This window comes from Rattus norvegicus, chromosome 4, assembly GCF_021556685.1.
Source record: "Rattus norvegicus strain SHRSP/BbbUtx chromosome 4, alternate assembly SHRSP_T2T, whole genome shotgun sequence".
Taxonomy (NCBI): Eukaryota; Metazoa; Chordata; class Mammalia; order Rodentia; family Muridae; genus Rattus; species Rattus norvegicus.
Window position 1 is genome coordinate 21,199,860 of NC_141537.1, and position 23,291 is coordinate 21,223,150.

The 23,291-nt window shown below is 39.5% G+C and overlaps 1 long non-coding RNA gene across 2 annotated transcripts in view; it reads left to right on the forward strand.

Moving 5' to 3' along the window:
- LOC147994708 (uncharacterized) overlaps positions 1–18,088 on the forward strand; it is a 46,955-nt gene extending 28,867 nt beyond the window's left edge. The window contains exons 3-4 of one of the 2 annotated variants that reach the window (XR_015685922.1): positions 16,429–16,531; positions 16,988–18,088. This is a non-coding gene — a long non-coding RNA (uncharacterized LOC147994708). The remainder of the gene's footprint in view (positions 1–16,428; positions 16,532–16,987) is intronic. The other variant, XR_015685921.1, reaches the window with a different exon arrangement.
- Positions 18,089–23,291: the final 5,203 nt, after the last annotated feature.

Genomic DNA, 23,291 nt, shown 5'->3' on the forward strand with positions numbered 1-23,291 from the left:
AATTTCTGCTTTCCTCCTGATTGGTGGCTGTTAGGAGGTGAAATTCCAGGGGTGGGCTTGTAACTCAGAGGTGCAGATTTGTTGGGGAATAACCTGGAAAATACTGCTAGTTGATGAATTTTTGGGAATAACCTAGAGAGTCATGTCCTGTTGGGGGGCACCCTGGAAACTCGAGCTTGGCTAAGGTTTTGTTGTGGGGTAACCAGGAAACTGCAGATAGGTACTAACCTGTTATTGTACTTGAATTAAACATAGGTGGAATCTGAATATCCAAAATTTGATCTCTCATTATTATATAAGTAGGGGACCTGGTGCAAATTGTATAGACCCCGTGATTATGGATTCAGACTATGTGAGTCCATATAAAATTTGCTCTCCTGTTTTAGAATTTATTCTCCTGGAGTTTTTCATCCCCTCTCTCTCTCCTCTTCTCTTTTCTGATTCTTCTTTCATGGGATTACCTGACTTTGGAGCTCTCTTTTTGAAGGCATACATTTTTGCAACCTACTTGTAATAAGAGTTTAACCTCTCTTCTAGCTCACTGATCGATGAGTATGGCAAAATAGGATTAGAAGTCATTTTATAACCAGCAGAGATAGTGGAAAAGAAAAGTTATTAGGATATGGGATAAAATGACCTGTTCAGCAGTAGTCTTTGGGGAAGAGCTTAATCTTTTTTCAGTCCTGTAGCAAACATCAAATACGACTTAGCAGCTGCAGACTGGTCCTCTGGGCAGGCAGAAACCAGGCACAAACCAGTAGCTACAGTTCAGTCCTTCAGCAAGCAGACACCAGGCAGCTATATTTCAATATTACACCTGAAAAAACCAGCAGGTTCACCAAACAGCCTGAGGTGACACAAGCTGCTGCAGAAACCTTACAAGCAGTTCTTGGGTGAGTTTTTCTCAAAGGCAGCACAAGTCGAACTCAACAATGTTATGTAAGGTGAGTCAACACATGCATGTTATTACCAAGAATGTGGTGGCAGAGCAAACCAAACCAAGGCCCATTCTTTGTGAGGAAATATTTATACTCTTACATCTATTGTTCTTTCACGTGTTTGGTATCAAAACATCATTTCGCCTGTGCCTGCTTCAGGAAAACAGTCTTTCATGTGTTTGCTTTAGCAAGACATCCTTTCGCCTGTGTGGCCAACAAAACTAACCTTCCAAAGACCTAGAAGTTTCTCTCTCTCTCTCTCTCCCTCTCTCTCTCTCTCTCTCTCTCTCTCTCTCTCTCTCTCTCTCTCTCTCTCTCACACACACACACACACACACAAAAACACACACACACACACACATCTGGCTCTGTGTATTTGTATTTGTTCTCATTTACTGCAGGAGGAAACTACTCTGGTGATGACTGCCAAAGACACTGATCTATCTATGAGTATGGCAAAATAGGATTACAAGTCATTTTATAATTTTTTTAGGCCCAATTGTATTTGGTTTGACCCTAGGTCTATGGGATATTTAATCTTTGTTTCTTGGGAACCCAAAAACTGTTGAGTATAGGTCTGATCTCAGAGAATGGATGTTAAGTCAAATCAGAAATTGGTTGGTTACTCCCACAAGTTTTTTTTCATCTTTATTAACTTGGGTATTTCTTATTTACATTTCGATTGTTATTCCCTTTCCCGGTTTCTGGGCCAACATCCCCTAAACCCCCCCCTCCCCTTCTCTATGGGTGTCCCCCTCTGCATCCTCCCCCCATTACTGCCCTCCCCTCAACAATCACGTTCACTGGGAGTTCAGTCTTGGCAGGACCAAGGGCTTCCCATTCCACTGGTGCTCTTATTAGGCTATTCATTGCTACATATGGGGTTGGAGATAAGGGTCAGTCCATGTATAGTCTTTTGGTAGTAGCTTAGTCCCTGGAAGCTCTGGTTGGTTGGCATTGTTGTTCATATGGAGTCTCAAACCCCTTCAAGCTCTTTCAGTCCTTTCTAAGATTCATTCAATGGGGGTCCCGTTCTCAGTTCAGTGGTTTAATGATGGCATTCGCCTCTGTATTTGCTGTATTCTGGCTGTGTCTCTCAGGAGAGATCTACATCCGATTCCTGTCGGCCTGCACTTCTTTGCTTCATCCATCTTATCTAGTTTGGTGGCTGTATATGTGTGGGCCACATGTGGGGCAGGCTCTGAATGGGGGTTCCTTCTGCTTCTCTTCTACGCTTTGTCTCCCTATTACCTACCAAAGGTATTCTTGTTCCCCTTTTAAAGAAGGAGTGAAGCATTCACATTTTGGTCATCCTTCTTGAGTTCTGTGCATCTAGGGTAATTTGAGCATTTGGGATAATATCCACTTATCAATGAGTGCATACCATGTGTGTTTTTCTGTGATTGGGTTACCTCACTCAGGATGATATTTTCCAGTTCCATTCACTTGCCTATGAATTTCATAAAATCATTGTTTTGATAGCTGAGTAATACTGCATTATGCAGATGTACCACAATTTCTGTAGCCATTTCTCTGTTGAAGGGCATCTGGGTTCTTTCCAGCTTCTAGCTATTATAAATAAGGCTGCTATGAACATAGTGGAGCATGTGTCTTTGTTATATGTTGGGGCATCATTTGGGTATATGCCCAAGAGAGATATAGCTGGGTCCTCATGTAGATCAATGTCCAATTTTATGAGGAACCTCCAGACTGATTTCCAGAATGGTTGTACCAGTCTGCAATCCCACCAACAATGGAGGAGTGTTCCTCTTTCTCCACATCCTCGCCAGCTTCTGCTGTAGCTGGAGTTCTTGATCTTAGCCATTCTGACTGGTGTGAGGTGAAATCTCAGGGTTGCTTTGATTTGCATTTCCCTTATGACTAAAGATGTTGAACATTTCTTTAGATGTTTCTCAGCCATTCGGAATTCCTCAGCTGTGAATTATTTGTTTAGCTCTGAACCCCATTTTTAATAGGGTTATTTGTCTCCCTGCGGTCTAACTTCTTGAGTTCTTTGTATATTTTGGATATAAGCCCTCTATCTGTTGTACGATTGGTAAAGATCTTTTCACAATCTATTGGTTGCCATTTTGTCCTAACAACAGAGTCCTTTGCCTTACAAAAGCTTTTCAGTTTTATGAGATCCCATTCTTGATCTTAGAGTATAAGCCATTGGAGTTTTGTTCAGGAGATTTTCTTCAGTGTCCATGTGTTCGGGATTCTTCCCCACATTTTCTTCAATTAGTTTGAGTGATTCTGGTTTGATGTGGAGGTCCTTGATCCACTTGGACTTAAGCTTTGTACAGGGTGATAAGCATGGATTGATTTCCATTCTTTTACATGCTGATCTCCAGTTGAACCAGCACCGTATGCTGAAAATGCTATCTTTTTTTCCATTGGAAGGTTTTAGCTCTTTTGTCAAAAATCAAGTGACCATAGGTGTTTGGGTTCATTTCTGGGTCTTCAATTCTATGTCACTAGTCTATCTGTCTGTCTCCGTACCAATACCATGCAGTTTTTATCACTCTGTAATACTGCTTGAGTTCAGGGATAGTGATTCCCCCGGAAGACCGTTTATTGTTGAGGATAGTTTTAGCTATCCTGGGTTTTTTGTTATTCCAGATGAATTTGCAAATTGTTCTGTCTAACTCTTTGAAGAATTGGATTGGTATTTTGATGGGGATTGCATTGAATCTGTAGATCGCTTTTGGTAAAACAGCCATTTTTACTATATTAATCCTGCCAATCCATGAGCATGAGAGATCTTTCCATCTTCTGTGGTCTTCAATTTCTTTCTTCAGAGGCTTAAAGTTCTTATCATACAGATCTTTCACTTGCGTAGTTAAAGTCATACCGAGGTATTTTATATTATTTAGGACTATTATGAAGGATGTCGTTTCCCTAATTTCTTTCTCGGCTTTTTTCTCTTTTGTGTAGAGGAAGGCTAATGATTTATTTGAGTTAATTTTATATCCAGCCACTTTGCTGAAGGTGTTTATCAGGTTTAGTAGTTCTTTGGTGGAACTTTTGGGATCACTTAAATATACTGTCATATCATCTGCAAATAGTGATATTTTGACTTCTTCTTTTCCAATCTGTATCCCTTTGACCTCCTTTCGCTGTCTGATTGTACTTCTAGTACTGTATTGAATAAGTAGGGAGAGAGTGGGCAGCCTTGTCTAGTCCCTGATTTTAGTGGGATTGCTTCAAGTTTCTCTCCATTTTGTTTAGTATTAGCTACTGGTTTGCTGTATATGGCTTTTAATATGTTTAGGTATGGGCCTTGAATTCCTATTCTTTCCAGGACTTTTATCATGAAGGGGTGTTGAATTTTGTCAAATTCTTTCTCAGCATCTAATGAAATGATCATGTGGTTTTCTTCTTTCAGTTTGTTTATATAATGGATCACGTTGATGGTTTTCTGTATATTAAACCATCCTTGCATGCCTGGGATGAAGCCTACTTGATCATGATGGATGATTTTTTTGATGTCCTCTTCGATTCAGTTTGCAAGAATTTTATTGAGTATTTCTACATCAATATCCATAAGGGAAATTGGTCTGAAGTTCTCTTTCTTTTTGGGTCTTTGTGTGATTTAGGTATAAAAGTAATTGTGGCTTCATAGAAGGAATTCGGTAGTGCTCCACATTTTTCAATTTTGTGGAATAGTTTTGACAGTATTGATATGAGGTCTTCTATGAAGGTCTTATAGAATTCTGCATTGAACCCATCTGGACCTGGGCTCTTTTTGGTTGGGAGACCTTTAATGACTGCTTCTATTTCTTTAGGAGTTATGGGGTTGTTTAAATCACTTAACTGTTCCTGATTTAACTTTGGTACCTGGTATCTGTCTAGGAAATTGTCTATTTCCTGCAGATTTCCAAGTTTTGTTGAATATAGGTTTTTGTAGTAGGATCTGATGATTTTTTGAATTTCCTCTGAATCTGTAGTTATATCTCCATTTTCATTTCCGGTTTTGTTAATTTGGATACACTCTCTGTGTCCTCTCAGTAGTCTGGCTAAGGGTTTATCTATCTTGTTGATATATGCCCTCTCCTGTTTCTTTGTGCAGGCACTCAGAACTATGAGTTTTCCTCTTAGCACAGCTTTCATTGTGTCCCATAAGTTTGGGTATGCTGTACCTTCATTTTCATTAAATTCTAAGAAGTCTTTAATTTCTTTCTTTATTTCTTCCTTGACCAGGTTATCATTGAGTAGAGCATTGTTCAATTTCCATGTATATGTGGGCATTCTTCCCTTATTGTTTTTGAAGACCAGCTTTAGCCCGTGGTGGTCTGATAGGATGCATGCGATTATTTCTATCTTTCTGCATCTGTTGAGGCCTGTTTTTTGACCAATTATATGGTCAATTTTGGAGAAAGTACCATGAGGTGGTGAGAAGAAGGTATATCCTTTTGTTTTAGGATAAAATGTTCTATAAATATCTTTTAAGTCCATTTGGTTCATGACTTCTCTTAGTCTGTCTATGTTTCTGTTTAATTTCTGTTTCCATGATCTGTCCATTGATGAGAGTGGATTGTTGAAATCTCCTTACTATTATTCTGTGAGGTGCAATGTGTGCTTTGAGCTTTAGTAAGGTTTCTTTATTGTATGTAGGTGCCCCTGTATTTGGAGCACATATAGTTAGGATTGAGAGTTCATGGTGAATTTTTCCTTTGATGACTATGAAGTGTCCTGCCCTACCTTTTTTGATGACTTTTGGTTGAAAATCGTTTTTATTCGATTCGAATTCGATTCCATTCGAATGGCTACTCCAGCTTGCTTCTTCTGATCATTTGCTTGGAAATTTGTTTTCCAGCCTTTTACTCTGAGGTAGTGTCTCTCTTTGTCTCTGAGGTGTGTTTCCTGTAGGCAGCAGAATGCAGGGTCCTCATTGCATATCCAGTTTGTTAATCTATGTCTTTTTATTGGGGATTTGAGTCCATTGATGTTGAGAGATAATGAGGAATAGTGATTGTTGCTTCCTGTTATATTCATATTTGGATGTGAGATTATGTTTGTGTGCTTTTCTCCTCTTTTTTTTGTTGCCAAGATGATTAGTTCCTTGCTTTTTCTAGGGTGTAGCTTGCCTCCTTATGTTGGGCTTTACCATTTATTGTCCTTTGTAGCGCTGGATTTGTAGAAAGATATTGTGTAAATTTGGTTTTGTCATGGAACATCTTGGTTTCTCTATGTATGTTAATCGAGAGTTTTGCAGGATACAGTAACCTGGGCTGGCATTTGTGTTCTCTTAGGGTCTGTATGATATCTGTCCAGGATCTTCTGGCTTTCGTAGTCTCTGGAGCAAATATGGTTTAATTATGATAGGTGTGCCTTTATATGTTACTTGACCTTTTTCCCTTAGTGCTTTTAATATTCTTCCTCTGTTTTGTGCATTTGGTGTTTTGACTATTATATGACAGGAGGAGTTTCTTTTCTGGTCCAATCTATTTGGAGTTCTGTAGGCTTCTTGTATGTTTATGGGCATCTCTTTCTTTAGGTTAGGGAAGTTTTCTTCTATGATTTTATTGAAGATATTTACTGGTCCTTTGAGTTGGGAGTCTTTACTCTCTTCTATACCTGTTATCCTTAGGTTTGATCTTCTCATTGAGTCCTGGATTTCCTGTATGTTTTGGACCAGTAGCTTTTTCCGTTTTACATCATCTTTGACAGTTGTGTCAATGATTTCTATGGACTATTCTGCTCCTGAGATTCTCTCTTCTATCTCTTGTATTCTGTTGGTGATGCTTGTATCTATGGCTCCTTGTCTCTTCCTTTGGTTTTCTATATCCAGTATTGCCTCTCTTTGTGCTTTCTTCATTGCTTCTAATTCCATTTTTAATTCCTTCACCTGTGTGATTGTGTTTTACTGGAATTCTTTCAGGGATTTTTGTGATTCCTTTCTATAGGCTTCTGTTTTTTTTTTTTTTTTTAATGCTTTCCCGTGTTTCTCTAAGGGAGTTCTCTATGTATTTCTTGAAGTTCTCCATCATCATGATCAAATGTGATTTAAAATGAAGATCTTGCTTTTCTGGTATGTTTGGATATTCAGTGTTCACTTTGGTGGGAGAATTGGGCTCCAGTGGTGCCATGTAGAGTCTTGGTTTCTGTTGCTTGGGTTCCTGCACTTGCCTTTTGCCATCAGGTTGTCTCTGGTGTTACCTTGTTCTGTTATTTCTGACAGTGGCTAGACCGTCCTATAGGCCTGTGTGTCAGGAGTGCTGTAGACCTGTCTTCCCGTTTTCTTTAAGTCAGTTATGGGAACAGAGTGTTCTGCTTTCAGGTGTGCCGTCTTTCCTGTCTACTGGTCTTCAGCTGTTCCTGTGGGCATGTGTCCTGAGTCCACCAGGCAGGTCACTTGGAGCAGAAAAGATGGTTTTACCTGTGTTCCAGGGCCTGAAGTTGCTCGTGGGGGGCTGTGTTTGAGCTCTCAGTGAAGGCAGCAACCAGAAGGGTCTGCTCCACCTTTTCCCGGGGCCCTGTGCACAGGGGTCCCAGATGGCATTAGGTGTTTTCCCCTGGAGTCAGAAATGTGGGCAGAGTGTAGTCTCTTCTGGCTTTCCAGGCGTGTCTGCCCCTCTGAAGGTTTAGCTCTCCCTTCCATGGGATTTGGGTGCATGGAGCTGTTAACCGGGTCCCTTCAGATCCAGGAGGTGTCTGGACCACAGGGGACCTGTGGCTTGAGTGCCCCTATCTTCCTGTTTCCAGATGCCCTATACAGTTTCCTCTTGGGCCAGAGATGTGGACAGGGTTGGGTAGTATTGGTGATCTTTCCTGCTCTGCAGTCTCAGGAGTGTCCACCTGTCTGGGCCGTGAGCTCTCTCCCATGGGGTTTGGGAGCAGGGAGCTGTGGGCCGAGATCAGTGAGGTTTGGGCTCCAGCTAAAAACCAGAAGTGTCTTGTCCTAGAGGAATTTTGCCTCTGTGTGTCCTTAGCCCACCAGGCAGGTCACTTGGAGGAGAAAATTGGTCTTACCTCTACTCCCACAAGTTTTATATCACCATTAGTAAGCATATTTTACAGCAGGACCGATCATAAATAAAAGTTTCTGTGGCTGTGCTGGTGCTTAGGTTTCTCTTTTAGTAGCTGAAAGAGTACCATCTCATACCAAAGACATTAGGACCTTGGGGTAAAGGTTCTATTTGGTAAAAGTTTGTCCTCTCCATATGCCATGAATTGTGTGCATGTTGTATTTATTAATGGAGATATACTCTCAGCATAGGTAAAGGTACCTATTGCCTTGGCAGCATCCTGAGTTCTTTGGGGATTTCCATGGGACCCTTTTTGGTCATTATCACAATTGGATGGAACCCAGCCCTAGCACTGTAAACTTCATTTGATGACAGAAGATGGTCACTAAGGGCCTTGTTATTTGGAGAATTCACTAGGATCACTTTCATATGTTATAGGAAGTTCCACTGCACTAGGTTTCTCTACCATCCTTCAAATACTTTTCAATTCTAGATGTCTCTCTTCTCACTCCCTGAATCAATTACATCTGCCCTTGCCCTTCCCACTTAATCATTCTATTCTTATCCTGTTCCAGTTCACCCATAAAATCTATTCTATTTGCCCAACACAGCTAGATCATGCATCCCCACCTAGTTTGTTCTCTATTCTCTCTGGGTCTATGGTACAATTTATTTAAAGGTTTATATCCAGATAGAAGTGAATACAGACCATATTTACTTTCTGGGTCTTGGTTGCCAGACTCAAGGATGATTTTTTTCCTAGTTCAAACCATTTGCCTGCAAATTATATGATGTCAGTTTTTAGCAGCTGAATAATATTTTATTGTGTATCTTCCAGACTTTATTAATCCATTCTTTTGTTGATGGACATCTAGGTTGCCTCCAATTTCTGGCTATTCTGAGTGAATATGTTTGATCAAGTGTTCCTATAGTATGATCAAGTATTTTTTAAGAATATGTCCAGAAGCAATATAGCTGGATCTAGAAGTAGATTAATTCCCAACTTTCTGACGATGTCCACAATGATTTAAATAGCATCAGTACATCTTGGCACTCCCACCAGCAATGGAACTATCACTTGTATTATTAATCTTAGACATTTTGACAGGTGTTAAAATGTGATCTCAAAGTAGTTTTGATTTGAGTTTCTCTGATGAATAAGAATGTTGCACATTGCCTTACAGAAGTTTTGCAATTTTATGAGATCCCATTTGTCGATTCTTTATCTTAGAGCGTAAGACATTGGTGTTCTGTTCAGGAAATTTCTCCCTGTACCATGTGTTCATGGATCTTGCCTACCTTCTCTTCTATTAGTTTCATTGTATCTGTTTTATTTGGAAGTCCAAGATCCACTTGGACTTGATCTTTGTACGAGGCATTGAATTCTTCTACATGCTGACCTCCACTTGAATCAGCACCATTTGTTAAAGATGTTGTCTTTCTTCCACTGGATGGTTTTAGCTTCTTTGTCAAAGATCAGATGATCATAGGTGTGTGGGTTCATTTCTGGGCTTCAATTCATATATTGATACACCATGATACACCTAACTGTCTCTGTACCAATATCTTACAGTTTTTATCATTATTGCTCAGCAATACCACTGGAGGTTAGGGATGATCATTCCCCCAGAAATTCTTTATTGTTGAGGATAGTTTTAGCTATCCTGGCTAGGTTTGTTGTTAATCTAAATGAATTTGCAAACTGTTCTTTCTAATTCTGTGAAGAATTGAGTTAGAATTTTGATGGGGATTGCATTGAATCTGTGGTTGCTTTCAGCAAGATGGCCATTTTTACTATATTAATCCTGCCAGTCCATGAGCATGGGAGATCTTTCCATCTTCTGAGATCTTCTTTGATATCTTTCTTCAGAGACTTGAAGTTCTTATCATACTGATCTGTCATTTGCTTGATTAGAGTCACCCCAAGGTATTTTATATTATTTGTGACTATTGTTAAGGGTGTTGCTTCCCTAATTTCTTTCTCAGCCTGTTTATCCTTTGAGTAGAGGAAGGTTACTGATTTGTTTGAGTTAATTTTATACCCAGCCACTTTGCTAAAGATGTTTATCATCTGTAGGAGCTCTGTGGTGGAACTGTCAATAGGACAAAATGGAAACCAACAGATTGGGAAAAGATCTTTAACATGAGACATGGAGATGGCAGAGTTTGAAGTTTGCCCAGCTGGTTGCCTGTCTTAATTCCACATTACAGTTAAGTGATTGGATGGATCTCAGAAGAGACCTTGAATTTTGGATTTTTAACATTGTTGATAATGCTGTAGCCTAAGGGACTTTAGAAGTTGGTCTAAATGCATGTTTTTATTATGCTATGCTTAGGTATGACCTCCACAAACTCATGTATTTAAACATGCCCATGGAGACCAGAGAGTGGAAAGTGATAGTTTGCATATGCTTGCCCAGAAGTAGCACTATTAAAAGGTGTGACCCTGTTGGAGGAAATATGTCACTGTGGGGGTGGGCTTGGAGACCCTCCTCCTAGTGGCCTGAGGATGCTCAGTCTGTTCCTGGCTTCCTTTGGATGGAGGTGTGGAACACAGCTCCTCCTGCACCAGGCCTGCCTGGGTGATGCCATGCTCCTGCCTTGATGATAATGGACTGAACCTTTGAACCAGTAAGCCACCCCCAATTAAATGTTGTCTTTTATAAAACTTGCATTGGTCATGGTGTCTGTTCACAGCAATAAAACCCTAACTAAGACACCTAGTGACAGGACACACCTCCTCTAGCAAGGCCATATCTCCTAATCATTCTGTAGTGATGCCACTCTCCAATGACTACATATTCTAATACAAGGGCCTATGGTGGCCATTCATATTCAAGTCACCTCAACACATAATTCAAAACCCAAAATGTACAGAACAAAGAAAATGTATTAAAAGCTTCAAGAGGACAATACCAAGTAACATATAAAGGCAGTCCTATTAGAACAACACCAGACTTTTCAATTTAAATATTAAATCCAAAAGAACTTAGACAGATGTTCTACAGACTCTAGTAGACTATAGATGCTAACACAGAGTACTATATCCAGTCAAACTTTTAATCATAAAGATGGAGAAAATGGGGTATTTCATGCTGAAAACTAATTTAAGCAAAATCTATTTGAAAACCTAGCCCTAAAGTGGGTACAAGAAGCAAAGTTATAACCTAAAAGGTCAATCTCAACTAAGAGAACAAAAGGACTAAATCATCCCAGAGCCACAAATCAAAAGAGAGAGGAAACACACACATGCACACGCGCGCGCACACACACACACACACACACACACACACACACACACACACAGAGAGAGAGAGAGAGAGAGAGAATAACAAAATGACAGAAATCAATTAACACGTCATTGATATCTTTGCATCTCAATATTCTTAATTCCATAAAAAGTAACATACTAGCAGAATGGTTGTGAAAACAGGATCTATCCCCATGATATATCTAAAAACAACACACATTAAAATCAAAGATAAACATACTCAGAGTAAACGGATGGAGAAAGATACTCCAAGGAAATGGATCTAATACTTGATGGATAGGGAAAGGTACTACATGGTCATCAAAGGAAAAACTCAAGACCTTGCAATTAATATCTGTGCACAAAACACAAGGATACCCAAGTTTGTAATCAAAACACTATTACTACGATTTAAACCATATATTGGCCTTTACTCAGTGAAAATGGAAGATTTCAGTAGCCCACTGTCACTAACAGGGCCATTCACACAAAAACTAAACAGAGAAATGCTGGAGCTACCAAATGTTAAAAACCAAATTAACATAATAGATATTTACAGAACATTTCACTCCCCCCCAAAAAAAACCCCGAAAACAAAATAATCTACCTTCTGAACACCTTGGGAAACTTTCTCCAAGTTTGACTGCATACTCAGACATAAAGCAAGTCTCAACAAATATGAGAAAGTTGAAGCAATGTCCTACATCCAATCAGAAGACCACTAATTAAAGTTTACTAGCAACACAGCAGAAAGCTATGACTCATGGAATTTGAATAACTCTCTACTAATTAAAAACTGGGTACAGCTAGAAATTAATACAGAAATGAAGACTTCTTAGAAGTGAATGAAAGTGAATATTCAACTTACCCTAACTAATGAGACACAATGAAAGTAGTTTTTAAGAGGCCATTTCATACTAAGTGCCTACATTAAAAACCAACAGACAAAAAAAGGAGACATGTTATACGAGGCACTTAACAGCATATATGAATGCTCTAAAACAAAAAGAAGAAATCAGACCTAAAAGGGGTAGACTGCAAGAAATAATTAGACTTTCAAAGTCAATGACAATACTCCTTAAATTATTTACTGTAGGGAGCGGCACATATAGATAAAAGATGGCGCTGACATCTGGTGGTCGTTTGTGGTTTACACCCACAAAGTGCATGTCCTTGGCATTTCTCCGGCAGCTTCAGGCTGGAGTGATACTCATACTAATGAGGTATTTCATGCTCCACCAATCCCTAGAGGACAAGTATATAGCCATAGCCTGTTTTGTATATAAGGCTGGTGCCTTTGTTCCCCGGGGTCCCCTGTATCAACAATGAGGTGTTCCTGCAATAAAGGCTGTTGAGAAGAATCCAACGGTGTTGTGTCTTCCTTGCTGGATGAGGTGGGTGTTGCAACTGGTGGCCCAAACGGTGACCTAAGAAAATTCTCTTTTCTCGTGGATTCAGAACTCTTCAATCCAGGACAGCGATGTCGGTAAGTTCCCAGAAGGGGCAATAAAGCTTCTGGATAAGGAACTATAAAGCTCCCGGGTAATAGGGACTATAAAATTCCCTAATAGGGACAATAAGGTTCTCTGGAGTAAGCAATGATGATGAAAGCCTTGATTTAGAGGCAAAAGGGTTTGTGGAACACAGCAATGTTGATCCCCAATTGATCCTCTGTGGGTTGGACTAGCACTTTTGCCTTTTACCCTTTTTGTGTTGTGGTGTTGTTACTGTTTGAATTGCCACCGTCCAGGACACGAGTGCATTTGCTGGGAAGAGCCCACTAATGATGAACTACAAGACCGTGTGTAAAAAAACACGTCAGCTTGCCCTGCCCGTAAATCGATCGTAAATAAGCTCGTAAAGCATGGGAAACTCACACTCTACTCCGCTCCTGTCAGCTTTTCAGGAGCTTCTTGGTCAGCATAAGCTTAAAATCGAAAAGAAAATCCTGTTGAGCTTTCTTGATGAATGTAACTGTTGTGCTCCGTGGTTTATAGTGTCAGGATCTCTTACTTTGAGAGCATGGGGCAAGTTAGGAAAAGATCTGGATAGGGAAACAACAGAGGGCAAGCTTAAACCAGGGACAAAGTCGCTTTGGCGAATGGTCCATGCCTGCTTAGAAGATAAACATTGTGAAGAAGCTGTTAGGACAGGTCAAAAAAATCCTTACAGAGCAACAAGAAAGTATGTCAGAGGAAGAGAAAGTTTTGAAGGAAGGAAAGAAAAGAAAGGGAGGAAAGGGAATAAAAGAAAAGACAGAAAAAAACCAAGGAGAGGATAGAGAAAGACCGGAGTGATAGTCCGGACCTAGAGACAAAGAAATTATTTCCCTCTTTAAAGGCATTGACCTTGGGAATATCTAGTGACTCAGAGCTTAGTGAGAATGACTTGGCAGACCTTGAGGAAGAAACCGCTCATAAATAAAAGTTCCCCAGATAAGGCCTCTGGCTATGGAGCAAGTGTAGTGAAAGGAAATTTAATTTTATGGACCCCACTCTAGTGGCGGTGTGTTGGTTGATAGCCAACGTTATTTTTTGAAGCATAGTGTTTTATCTGTGCTTGTGCTCGCAGCCCACACAGTAGGGGGCAGGGAAACTAGCTGCGGAGCTGCTGCAGTGAGCATGGAGACTTCTTGGTCTCACCCAATTTTTCTGGCTCTTCAAGAGCTGTTTGAAAGAAAAAGGCTTAGGATGAAAAGAAGCACTATAGAGAGATTTCTTAGTGAATGTGATGCCATTGCACCTTGGTTCGCTGTCTCTGGGAATCTCATGGTGGACAGCTGGGATAAGCTGGGGAAAGATTTAGATTTTGCTTGGGAGCAAGGAACCTTGAAAGCGCTTAGTGCATAGATGTCTAGAAGATCAGAAATGCTGTCAGCAGGCTATAAAAAAGGGACAGGCTGTGTTAGAAATGCTACAGGAGGAATGATCTGAAAAGGCTGAGAGTGAGGCGGAGGAGGACTCTAAGGAAAACAAGAACTAGAAAGGAATTTATCCATCCCTCAAAGAACAAGGTCAGAAAAAAAAATATTCCAGTTGCTGCCTTTAGTGACCTGACCTTCAACACTTGCTCACAGAAGGAGAGCACTCATTAAGAGAAGTTCTTTAAGGGAGCCTACCTTATCTGCTGGCCTTATTCCAAGAGAGGAGTTGGTCTCCAACATTAAATTACATCGAGAGTGCCTTTGATCCTATCCCCTCAACAGCCAGTTCCTGCCTCTCTGGTCAAAATGCCCCAGGTTTGGGGACAGGGTAGCCCCTGAAGTAGTTTCAAAAAAAGTCTACAGCAGACTGTGAGTAACTTTGTTTTTCCAGACAGAACAGGCTTTACTCTAAGATGATAAGAGGAAATGTCTTGGCACCGGCTCTTCAGCTTACTCCAATTAGAGGCTGTGACCAAGGTCAAGATTAATGTTTTCTTTTCCATGGGCCTTTAGCCCACTGAGACAGTTTGATAAAGGGCTGCTACTGAGGTCCTGAAAGTCCCAGGTGAACTGGTTACAATTCTTTTGTCAGCCACTTGACCAAAAAATCATTTAAAAATATTTAATGACTTTCAGAAATTACTAGGAAGCATAAATTGGATTCGACCCTATGTACATATTAAAATGCCCAATGTAGTGTTACAACCACTCTATGAGATCCTGAAAGGGGATTCTCAGCTTACGTCACCCCGTGCTTTAACCAAGGAAGCACGATTATCCTTAAGGAAAGCAGAAGAAAGACTGGAAAAGGCAATGCAACAAGGTACAAGGAAAAGGAAGATCTTTTTTTGTGTATACTGAGAACCTTTCCTCAGCCTACAGGGGTGCTATGGCAACAAGGACCACTTCTGTGGATTTATCCCCATATTTCTCCTAATAAGACCCTTGAACATTACCCTTCTGCCGTTGCACAGCTTGCTATGTTAGGTGTTAAATCTTGCATTCAGCATTTTGGTATTTTACCCAAGAAAATTATTATACCTTATACTACAGCTCAGATGGAAACATTCTGTGCCTTGATAGATGATTGGGCCATATTATGCTGTAGTTTTGATGGAGAGTTTGACAATCATTATCCTAAGGATCCTTTGTTACAATTTTTTACTGAACATCCAGTGATCTTTCCTAAGGTCACTGCCTTTGTCTGGAGCGTTAGATATTTATACAGATGGCTCCAAAACAGGTGTAGGTACCTATATGGTTGATTCTCAAGAACCAGTATTAATTCAATACAGTCCAGGCAACCCCCAAATTACAGAATGTAAAATTGTATTAGAAGTTTTTAAAAGATTTCATGATTCTTTTAATTTAATTTCTGATTCTGCTTATGTAGTTAATGCTGTGCGCTCACTTGAAATTGCAGGGCCAATTAGGTCGACTAGTACTGTATGTCAAATTCTTTTAGAATTACAAAAATTGATTTGGGCCAAAAAAATAAATTTTTCATACAACATATTCGAGCCCATACTAATTTGCCTGGTCCCATGGCCAGCAATAACGCCCTGGTAGATGCTAGTACTCGTAGAGAGTTTATTTTTCATACAGCTCCGGTTGATCTCGCTAGAGAATTTCATCAAAAGTTTCATGTTCCTGCCTTCACTATTCAACAAAAATTTAAAATCTCTAGAGTTGCAGCTCGTGATGTGGTATTACATTGCCAGAATTGTGTTCAATTTCACCACCCTCCTCATGTGGGAATTAACCCTCATGGTCTGATTCTGCTAAAAATTTGCCAGATGGATGTCACACACATATCTCAATTTGGAAATTTAAAGTATGCTCATGTTTCTGTTGATACCTGTTCTGGTATTATACATGCCACTCTGATGACTGATGAAAAGGCTCGTAATGCCATTAGTCATTGCTTAGAGGTGTGGGCAGCCTGGGGAAAGCCTGATAGTCTCAAGACAGACAACGGGCCTGCCTACACAGCAAAGTCCTTTCAGGCATTTTGCCAGACAATGCAGGTCAAGCATACTACTGGATTATAGTACAATCTCCAAGGTCAAGGAATTGTGGAAAGAGCACATTGTACCTTAAAAGATCTTATACAAAAACAAAAAGGGGGAATTGCCTATGGCAGAACATTAAGAGAACAGTTGTCATTAGTGCTTTTTACTTTGAGCTTTTTAATCTTGGATGTGCATGGCCGCTCTGCTGCGGATCGCCATGCTACTACTAAACCTATGACTAATACAGAAGTGGAAGGATGTCTTATCTGGTGACTGGTGTGGCCCAGATCCCATAATTTCGAGATCTAGGGGAGCTGTTTGTGTTTTTCCACAGAATCAAGACAATCCAATCTGGGTGCCTGAGCATTTGACTCGAAAACTGCCTCCTGCTATTCCTGAAGATGAGACTATGAACCCTACTATTACTACTGGGAATGGTAATCCAGGTTGATTCACCCATGCTGTGGGCTATTGCCAGATCCTGGCCAGTACTTATGCCAGTTCATAGCAATTCTACTGTCTTGCCAACCTTTTTCTCCACCTCCTGTTTGCGTGGTGTTCCCTCTATAGTGCCAAATGGAGAATTGCCCCAACGGTATACTGCCACTAATCTTTCTTTGCTGCATACATTATGTTTCACTTTTAAAAATTCCTCTCAGCCTTGTATATGGCTGCGAAGGACCACATGAGCTAATTGGTTAGATCCTATGAGTGACAGTGCAATGAGCACTGGGGCCATCCTGGCTGCTTTGAGTATAGTTATCCAAGGAGTCTCTTCAGGCAGTGGAGACACATCAGTCAATAATTCTGCTGAATTGAACATTACAACTTTAATTATGATACATAATTGTAGTTTTCCATGTATTACTCCTTTGCAAGCTAACTTTTCTCAGTATTCTCAACAGAGCAAAGAAATCTCAAATTATCTGAAAGGAAACTGGTACATGAAAGCAGAGCAATTATCGAGACAATTGCTGATGCAGATTGCTGTCCTTAGCAACACTAGATTGGAACACGTCACGTTTGGAGATTTCACCTCATGGATTACCAATGCTTTCTCCTTTTTCAAAGAATGGGCTGGCATGTTTGCCTGGGGGGCCATTGTCCTCTTGGGATGTGGAGTATGTCTATGGCTCTTTTGCCGTTTACAACGAGAGCATGCCAGACACAAAGCGATTGTTTACCAGGCTATGGTTGCCATTGAAAGTGGTGCTTCTCCCAACATATGGCTGGCCTCTTTGAAAAATTAAGAGTTCGCCCTAGATCATATTTTGTCAGTGTCATGTGAAGTCATTGTATCCAGAGACGGGCAACTTTCCTCGGGCTCGGACCAACCTAAGGCAGGGGCCCGGTGGCGATACGGTAACCCAGTGACGTAAAAGGCCGAGCTGCCGAGAGGAACGACCTAAGACAGGAACAATGACAATATTGACGTGACACCCTGATCTAGACCAGTCATAGAAAGAGGTGGCTACACCCCGTTTGAACATATGGGCTGGTCAAATGCTCCTCTGCCCAGTTTCTCCCCCAATAAAAACATACGTATAGCCCAGAATGGTGTGTTACAGCATAAGTTCATTTGTTGTCATTGGGGTGCAGTCCTAACTGCAAGAGTGGCCCACCATAGCCGAGCTGGGCACTCTGTGAGACATGTCTGATCTCTCTCAGACCACTACCTCCACCTAATGGCTTTCTCTTTTTTAATAATACAAAAAAGGAGGAGTTGTAGGGAGTGGCACATATAGATAAAAGATGGCGCTGACATCTGGTGGTTGTTTGTGGTTTACACCCACAAAGTGCATGTCCTTAGCATTTCTCTGGCAGCTTCAGGCTGGAGTGATACTCATACTAATGAGGTATTTCATGCTTCACCAATCCCTAGAGGACAAGTATATAGCCATAGCCTGTTTTGTATATAAGGCTGGTGCCTTTGTTCCTCGGGGTCCCCTGTATCAACAATGAGATGTTCCTGCAATAAAGACTGTTGAGAAGAATCCAACGGTGTTGCGTCTTCCTTGCTGGACGAGGTGGGCGTTACAACTTCCTAAGATAAAATGATATAGTTCCATATCTGTAAATCAATAAATGTAATATTACAAATCAACAAACTGAAGTACAAAACATGGTCATTAGTTGCAGAAAAGATCTTTGACAAAATCCAACATACTTTGATAATAAAAGTCCTGGAAAGAGAAGAGATACCAAGGACTAACTAAACATTGTAAAGGCAGTTTACAGCAAGTCCATAGTCAACACCTTAAATAGAGAGAAATTCTAAGTAATTCCAGTAAAATCAAGAATAAGACAAGATTGTTCACTCTCTTCATATCTCTTTAATATTTTACTAGGAATCTTAGCTAGAGCAGTAAGGCAACTAAGAGAGATTGAGGCAATCTAAGTTGCAAAGGAAGCTGAAGAATATTTGCAAATAATATGATGGTATACATAAGTGACCTTGAAAAGTCCATGGAAAAATTCATACAAGATAAATACTTTCAGCAATGTAGCTGGATACAAAATTAACTCAGAAAACTGTCCTATATCAAATGACAAATGATCTCAGAAATAAATCAGGGAAACACTTGTCACAATAGCCTCAAATAATATAAAATTCTTGGGATAACTCTAACCAAATTAGTGAAAGACCTGTGTAATAAAAACTTTCCAACTATTGAAGATACATTCTTGATTTCAAGTTGCACTAATAAAAAAGACAAACAAACAAAACATGGTATGACACAAAAACGAACATATCAATCAATAAAATCAAACTAAAGTCCCAGATATGAATCTACACACCCACAAATACCTGATTTTTGTTCAGGAATCCAGAAATACACTCTGGAAAAAGACAACATCTTCATTAAAAGTTGCTCATCAAACTCAATGGCTGCATATAGAAGAATCCAAATGGATTGATACTTACAATTCTGACTGGGCAAAACTCACCTCCCAACGAATCAAACACCTCAAAGGAAAAAAAATGAAAATACATTGAACTTGATATAGAGAAATTGGGGAAATAGCCTTGAACTCAGTAGCATAGGAGAAGACTTTCTGCACAGAATTCCATTAGCATAGGTGCTAAGGTCAACAATTAATGACTGGAATCTCATGAAACTGAGAAGCTTCTGTACATCATCAATGGAATAAAGCTGCACCCTGCAGAATGAGAATGAATTAAAAAATGAAACAAAACTATGGAATAGTAAACGCTATTATATAAAACATACAAGGGACTAAAAACACTAGATATCAAGAATACAAATAATCCAATGCAAAAATGTAGAACAGATCTAAACAGAAGTCCTAAAAGACAAAATTCAAGTATCTAAGAAACGCTTAGAGAAATGTTCAACATCTTTAGTCATCAGGAAAATGCAAACCAAACTACTTTGAGATTTCATCTTATACCAGTCAGAATGGCTAAGAACTTTTTTTTTTCAAAATGACAGTGGGTGGTAGTGAGGTTGTGGAACCAAGGGGAACATTCATCCATTGCTGTTAAAAGAGCTAACTTGTGTAGCCAGTATGCAAATCAGTGTGGTGGTGTCTCAGAAAGATGAGAATCAATTTACCTCAAGATCCAGCTATACTACTTGTGGATATGCACCCAAAAGATCCTTCATCCTGACACAGTGACATTTGCTTAGTGATGTTTATTGTTGCTCTATTCTAATATCCAGAAATTTTAACCAACCTAGATCAACAAAATAAGGTACATTGGCATTACAAAGTAGTACTCAGTCATTTAAAAATGAAAAGATGAAATTTGAGATAAATGGATGGAACTAGAAAAAATTATTTGGAACGAAGTAACCCAGACCCAGAAAGACACATACTGTGTGTATGTGCCTATGAGTAGATATTAGCTGTTGAGTCAGCAATAACCAAGCTACAATCTATAGAATCACAGAGATTAAGTATAGAGTATGGGACTGATAGAAGTAGGCAGATATATCTTTATAGAAAAGGGAAAGCGAATAGATAGAATGGAGGATGGTGTAGAGTATAATAATGGGAGGATCAAGAAGGGAAAGAAGGACAAGAGAGGAAATATAAGGGGAGACAGTTAAATTAAAGGCCATTTTTGGTGTAGTATGGAAATATAATACAGTAGAAACTTCCTAATTTTTTCTGAACAAAATTGCCAAATAATGGGGGAGACACAGCCTCAATTAGACATCTCTTGTTATGAAATGAGGCTTCCAGTTCCAAGATTGGGTTACATCTAATTAATTTCTTGGCCAAAGAATTTGCCTGGGAATCCTCCAAACAACCCAGGCAATCCCCAAATGGCTGAGGATATTGCTTTCTACAAATTGATAGCAAGCACCATTGCTGTGAACAACATTTACACAACTCGTTGAACTTGGAGAATTCAAGCAGGTGCCTGAATAGAACCTTTATCCATATGTGTTAGCATCATTGGTACAGGAAGGTACTCTTCATGCTGTCAACTGAGAAGGATAAACATCAATCCTGCCACAAATCCTTTGATATACAATGCTCTCCTGCTTATAAAAAAGGGTACTGCAATGGAGGCACAAAGCTTGTGGGAGTAACTAAACCAGCATCTGATTTGATTTTAGGCCCACTTCACAAGATGGGACTCATACCTAACATTACTTGGGTGACCAAGAATCTGAGACTGAGTAGCCCATGGATCTAGAGTAAAAACAATATTGTAGTTCTAGAAAAATTTGCATAGCAATAAAATAACTCCTAATGACATTCTACTATTGTCATAGATGAGTACCTTGCTCAGCCATCATCAGAGAGGCTTCCACTTACAGCAGAAAAGAACAAATAAAGAGACTCCTAGCCATATATAATGCAGAGACTGGGAACCCTTGAAATTATCTGCCCTAAACTTGATGTGTTCACATTGTCTACCTCCACTCAAGGAAAGAAAGATTTTGAGAACCAGAGGAGATGGAGGATACCAAGGAGACAAGGCACTCTAAATTTTGGGATCAGCACACATATGATTTACAGAGACTGAGGTAGTGTGCACAGAACCTGCATAGACCTGCACCAAATGGGGTCCTAGAACTGAAAGCAAAAGTGGATACCTGCCCCATTCCTAATCCAGAAGCGCTCTCCAATGAATAACCAATTGCAAATGACAATTTAGCTTTCTTCAAGGAAATTTCACTGGAAGAAATAAACTACTCTTAAGGGTCTGCTGCCTTTCTAACAGTAAATGACCAACCGAAAACAAACTCAATGACATGTTTGGAGGTTCCTTTTCTAAAATATCCTGACATGACTTTTAAATTTAATTTAATATATACTAAATTAAATATGTGTATACATATATATATATGTATATATATATATATATATATATATATTTCTCTTCCTCTATCATTCTCCATCTCTTTCTCTCTACCTTACTGTTCCTTTTGGTATATTTTGTGGCTCCTTGTTTTTATAGATTCCTGGGTGTCCAAACAAGTGGACACTATATCTCTTGCCTATATCTATTTCTTGTTTCTTTTTTAAGGCTCTTTTCATTATGCTTGCTTTTTCCTGTTATGATATAGTAATTTTTCTTTTATCTTATTTTATTGTGTCATCTGAAGTGGAAATTTCTGGTTGTATAACGTGATGCAGACTCATGTGATGTTTCGCTGAGGTAGACTCACATGTTTTGCTGAGGCAAGGCGGGTGAGTGGACTTGTGACATTTGGAGTATAAATAGAAGTCAGCGGACAGCATCGGCATGTTTGCATAGCTAACTGTGCGATGCTTCCTTGGTCTTGCCTTGCATCTTCACACAGAAGAAAACTCCTGAACATTCCAGCTGGGCCTGGCACTCCCACTCACTCACGTGAATCCATGAGTCTAGTGGTTTCTGCTGGATGCTGCTCCCTGTGGCACCTTTGAACTAGACTGTTGGTATCCCAACACTAAGCTGGATGGCTAGATCCTGACAATGGAGATTGGAATCGCCCCAGAGAACTACTTCTGAACAGGCCCACACCCCCTTATCATACCATCTTTTCTGTCTTACCTTTGGGTGGTGGGCTAGAAATGTGGTGGTGGGGAATCAAATAAGCACCCTTATTAAAGCCGGGTTTGAAAAATCTAAGCCTACCACCATTATTCCTTAAAATCCTCCTTGTTTTCTAATGAGAGTTAGAAAATGGGCCGATTTAGATATGAGGGATGACTGAGAGGAACTGTGAGGGGGGGAGAATTATAGTCATCATATATTATATACAAAAATCTATTATAAGTAAAAGGGAAAAAGAAATATGATTTAGAATGCAGTTTGGAATTATACTGGAATTTAGCAGATAGGAACTCCACTATGGTCCCCACCAGTGCTTAGTACTGACTATGTTTATGGTACCAGGTCATAAATTGTCTCCTCTTGAAGTGGCTGTTGCTATAAACATATAGGTTGCATTCATATCAGTTACAAGGAAATAAGAAATAACCCTACTTTAATATTTTGTCTCTAAGAAAGAAGAAAATTTTAAATAGTATATCAATTGTGATGGTCAGAAATGTACACGTGAACACACACACTCAGGTACACACATCACACAAATACATATGTGTGTGTGTGTTTATGTGTGTGTGTGTGCAATTTGGAAAATAATTTTATACTTTATAATTCTATGAACATCAGATATACAATTTAGAAGTTCCTCCCCTATAATTGTCCCAAAAAAATACATGTGTATGTGCTTTAAAACACTTGAAAATAAATAGTACAGCAGAAGTATTATATTCCTTTTAATAAACACCTTAAACAACTAAGTGTCTATTAGTCAGATATTTATGTTTCAGAGAATAATTACTTAGAAATAAAAAGCAATAAATTATAGAGATATGTCAGTTTTGGAGAAGTCTGATAATGAGACATGGAGAAAATATACTGTATATTCCCATTTGCTTACAATTCTACTAATTGTGTATTTGATGATGTAAGTGGTTACCTAGTCAGGCTTTGGGGTAGTGTTAGGAGAAATTAGTTATACCAAGATAAGAGCAAGCCTTTTAAGACAGTGAATATATTCGTTCTGTGACTGTGAACCTTCCATAGAAATACATCTATGCATAAACTGTGTGCTAGAAATATATGTAGCCTGTTTCACATCAATTATACAGCAATAATATATCTAGCAAAGTTTAAATAAAAAAATGTTCTTCACATGAATATGTTGTGAATTTCCTCTGGAA